This window comes from Pteropus alecto, unplaced genomic scaffold (assembly GCF_000325575.1).
Source record: "Pteropus alecto unplaced genomic scaffold, ASM32557v1 scaffold196, whole genome shotgun sequence".
In the NCBI taxonomy this organism is placed as follows: Eukaryota; Metazoa; Chordata; class Mammalia; order Chiroptera; family Pteropodidae; genus Pteropus; species Pteropus alecto.
In genome coordinates, this window is record NW_006439717.1 from 1,814,455 (window position 1) to 1,820,017 (window position 5,563).

A 5,563-nucleotide genomic window follows, 5' to 3' on the forward strand; every position below is an offset into this window, starting at 1 on the left:
AGACTGCATGGGATTGGCAGAAATAAGTGGAACACAATAAATTCTTGAAATAGATCCTCATACAAATGGCCAACTTGTTTTTAACAAAGTGCAAAGTTAATTTAGTAAACTCATTGTTTACATTACAGTTTGCTCATTGTGTTATACATTCTATAGTTTTTAACAAATATATAATGACATGTATCCACCATTACAGCATCATACAAAATAGCTTTACTGTGCTTAAAAAAACAACCTTGTGCTACACCTATTCATCCCTCCCTTCCTCCTCCTGAACTCCTGGCAATGGCCGATTTTTGTATTATCCCCATTGTTTTGCCTTTTTCAGAATATTGTATCATATAGTATGTTGAATCATATAGTATGTAGCCTTTTCAGAGTGGATTCTTCCACTTAGTAATACGCATTTAAGAATCCTCCATGTCTTGTTGTGGCTTGATAACTCATTTATTTTTATCATTGAGTAATATTCATTGTATAGCTATAATATAGTTTATCCATTCACCTACGGAGGGACATCTTGCTTGCTTCCAAATTTTGGCAATTATGAATAAAGCTGTTATTAATTTCATGCTCATATTTCTAACATGTATTTGTCCAGAGTGTGTAAGTATTAAAAGAATTCTGATATTTGCCAATTGAGTGAATATCTACAAGTATGACCTTATCTATATTATTGGTGTACAGTTTTTGTCTTACGAGGGTAAATACCAAGGAGTGCAATTACTGGATCATATGGAAAGAATAAGTTTAGTTTTGTTAGAAATTGACAAACTATCTTCTGAAATGGCTGTACCAGTTTGCTTTCCCACTAGCAATGAAGGAGAGCTCCTGTCCCTCCATATTCTCAACATTTGATGTTGTCAGTGTATGAATGACATCTGAAAGAAGATACTTGAGGTTCTTCCATTACTTCAAAGGATTTTCCAAGGATGAGGAGGTTGCAAAAATCAACACGGCTGTGGTCAAGATGGGAAACAACAAAGGATGTGAAGGCCCTATACACTGAAAACTGTAAGATATTATTAAAAGAAATCGAAGAAGACTCAAAGAAATGGAAAGATATTCCGTGTTCTTGGATTGGAAGACTCAAGATAGTTAAAATGGCCATATTACCCACAGCAATATACAGATTTAATGCAATCCCCCATCAAACTGCCAATGGCATTTTTAAAAAGAAATAGAACAACAACAACAACAAAAACCCATCAGATTTGTATAGAATCACAAAAGACCTCAAATAGCCAAAGCCTGAGAAAAAAGAACAAAGCTAGAGGTATCACATTCCTTGACCTCAGATTATACTACAAAGTGACAATAAGCAAAACAGCAGCATGGTATTGGCAGAAAAACAGACACACAGACCAATAGAACACAATCGGAAACCCAGAAATAAACCCACATATATATGGGCAAATAATTTTTGACAAAGGAGCCAAAAATATACAACGGAGAAAAGAATAATGCGCTTCAATAAATGGTGCTGAGAAAAATTGGAAAGCCAAATGCAAAAAAATGAAACTAGACTGCTGTCACCATACATCAAAATTAATTAAAAATGGATCAAAGACCTAAATATAAGACTAGAAATAATAAATTGCATAGAAGAAAACATAGGTACTAAATTCATTGGCTTTGGTTTTAGAGAAGATTTTATTAATTTGACTTCAAAGGCAAGGGAAGTAAAAGCAAAAATAAATGAATGAGACTATATCAAATTGAAAACTTCTGCACAGCAAAAGAAACTATCAACAAGACAAAGAGGCAACCAACTGAATGAGAGGTGATATTTACACACGATATTTCCAATAAGGGGCTAATATCCAAAAATATATAAAGAACTTATACAACTCAGCAGCAAAAACCCTAACAATCCAATTTAAAAATGAGCGGAGGACCTGAACATAAACTTCTCTCAAGAAGACATATAAATAGCCTACAGACTTATGAAAAGATGTTCAAGTTCACTAGCAATTAAGGAAATGCAAATCAAAACCAGCATGAGATACCACCTCACACCTGTAAGAGTAGCTTTTATCCACAAGACAAGTAATAACAAGTGTTGGAGGGGTTGTGGGGGAAAAGGAACCCTCATACACTGCTGATAGGAATGTAAATTGGTATAGTCACTATAGAAAACAGTATGGAGTTTCCTCAAAAGATCAAGAAAAGAATTACCATATGACCTAGAAATCCCTCTTCTGGATATCTGCCTAAAAATTTTGAAAACATTTATCTGTAAAGATATATGCACCCTGATGTTCATTGCAGTATTTTTCAAGGTGGCCAAGACATAGAAAAAACTGGTGTCTTTCGATAGATGACTGGATAAAAAAGATGTGTTACATATGTAATGGAATATTACCCAACCATAAGAAAAGATGAAATACTGCCATTTGTGATGACATGGTGGATCTTGAGATAATCATGCTAAGTGAAATAAGACAGACAGAAAAAGTTGAGAACCATATGATTCCACTCATATGTGGGATATATAACTGAAAGCAACAAATAAGACAGACAAACAAAAACTCATAGACACCGAAAACAGTTTAATGGTTACCAGAGGGAAAGGGGAGAAGGAGAGTGGTTAATAAGGGTAAAGAAGGTCAACTATATGGTGATGGAAGAAGATGTGACTTTGGGTGGTGAACACACAAGGCAATATACATTTGAAACCTATATAATTTTATTAACCAATGTCACCTCAATAAATTTAATTTAAAAAAGAAAACAACTGTAACCTGAGTGTGGATGAAGATGACATTGAGGAGTTTCTAGAGATGGTTCCTGAGTAATTGACTAATGAGGAGTTATTAGAACTGGAACAGGAGCACATACCTGAAGAGACAAGAGAAAAAGAAACTGCAGAAGAAGAAAAAGAAGAGCTCCCAAGAAAATTCACAGTGAAGCATCAAGTAGAAGCTTTTGCAGACCTCAATAAACTACTTTAAAAATTTGAAGACATGGACCCCAACACTGAAAGGTTTTCATTAATAGAGAGGAATGTCTGTGGTGCATTATCTGCTACAAGCAAACCTATGATGAAAAAAAGAGAAAGAAACCAAGCAAACCAGGACATATTTCTGAAAAGAGTGACACCTCAAGAATGGCCTCAGGCAGATCCTTCGAGAGGTATTCTAGAAGAAGGCATTGTTATCATAGGAGATGACAGCTCCATGTGTGTTATTGCCCCTGAAGACCTTCCAATGGATCAAGATGTGGAGGTGGAAGACAGTGATATTGATGATCTTGACACTGTGTAGACCGAGGCTAATGTGTGTGTTTGTGTCTTAGTTTTTAACACAAAAGTTGAAAAAGAAAATAAATAAATAAATAAATAAAAATAGATGAAGGATATAAAGAAAAAATATTTTTGTACAGTGGTACAATATGTTTGTGTTTTAAGCTAAGTGTTATTACAAGGTCAAAAAGCTCTTAAAAATTAAAAGTTTATAAAGTAAAAAAGTTACAGTAAGCTAAAGATAATTTATTTTTGCTTATAAAGTCTACAGTAGTATACAGTAATGTTCTAGCCCTCACATTCTCTCACCACTCACTCTCTGACTCACCCAGAGAAACTTCCAGGCCTTCAAGCTCCATTCATGTTAAGTGCCCTATACAGGTCTATCATTTTTTATCTTTTATACCATATTTTTACTGTACCTTTTCTATGTTTAGATATGTTTAGATACACAAATATTTGCCATTGTGTTACAATTGCCTACACTATTCAGTATACTAACATGCTGAATATACCCAATCAGAACAACAAAAAGAAAAAAAATTTTTTTTAAATGAGGATAGTTTAAAAGACCTCTGGGACAACATGAAGAATAAAAATATCCAGATCATAAGTGTACCCGAAGAGGAAGAGAGAGAGCAAGGGATTGAGAATCTATTTGAAGAAATAATGACACATCCCTAATCTGGCAAAAGAATTATATATACAAGTTCAGGAAGCACAAAGAATCCAAAACTAGAGGAATTCAAACAGACCCACACAAAGACACATCATAATTAAAATGCCATGCCAAAGGTCAAAGACAAAGAGAAAATCTTAAAAGCAGCAAGATAAAGGAAGCTAGTTACTTACAAGGATACCCCCATAAGAATGTCTGCTGACTTTTCAATGGTAATTTTGCAGGCCAAAAGGGAATGGCAAGAAATATTCAAAGTTATGAAAAACAAAAATCTACAACCACAAATACTCTACCCAGCAAGGCTTAAGATTAAAATGGAAGATGAGATAAAGAGCTTCCCAAACAAGAAAAGGCTTAAGGAATTCATCATCAACAAGCCAGCATTACAGGAAATGTTAAAGAGTCTTCTGTAAAAAGAGAAGGGGTATAAAAGAAAATAGAAATAACATATGAATAATAATAAAATGGCAGTAACAATGTACCTATCGGTAATCACTTTAAATGTAAATGGATTAAATGCTCCAATCAAAAGACATAGGGTAACTGAATGGGTAAGAAAATAAGACCCATGCATATGCTGTCTACAAGAGACCCAATTCAGATCAAACGACACTCACAGACTGAAAGTAAAAGGATGGAAAAAGATATTTAATGCAAATGGAAATGAAAAAAAAAGCCAGGGTAGCAATACTTATATCAGATAAAATAGACTTTAAAACAAAGGCTATAATGAGATAAAAAGGGGCATTACCTAATGATAAAGGGATTGATAAATCAAGAGGACATAACCCTAGTAAAGATATACACACCCAACATAGGAGCACCTACATACATAAAGCAATTATTGACTGATTGACTGACATAAAAGGAGACATCAATAGTAGTACACTCATAGTAGGAGACTTTAACACCCCATTGACACCAATGGACAGATATTCCAGGCAAAGAATCAATAAGGAAACAAGGGGCCTAAAAGATACACTAGAACAGATGGATTTAATAGATATTTTCAGAGCATTTTATCCCAAAGTGGCAAAATATACATTCTTCTCAAGTGCATATGGAACATTTTCAAGGATATACCACATGTTAGGACCCAAATCAAGTCTCAATAAATTTAAGAAGATTTAAATCATATCAAGTATCTTCCTTGACAATAAGACTATAAAACTAGAAATCAATTGCAAGAAAATAAAACTGAAAAGCACACAAACACATGGAAGCTAAATAACATGCTACTAAACAATGAATGGATAGACAACGAGATCAAAGAAGAAACCAAAAGATCCCTAGAGACAAATAAAAAAGAAAACACAATGACTTTAAAATCTACGTTACACATCAAAAGCACTCCCAAGAGGGAAATTCATAGGAAGGCAGGCCTACCACAAGAAACAAGAAATATATCAAATAAGCAATCTAACCTTACACTTAAAAGAACTAGAAAAAGAACAGAAAACAAAGCCCAAAGTGAGCAGAAGGAAGGAAATAATAAAGGTCACAGTGGAAATAAGTGAAATAGAGTATAAAGAAAAATAATGCAATTGATCAATGAAACCAAAAGTTGGTTCTTTGAAAAGATAAACAAAATTGATAAACTTTTATCCAGACTCATTAAGAAAAATGAGAGAGAATACAGT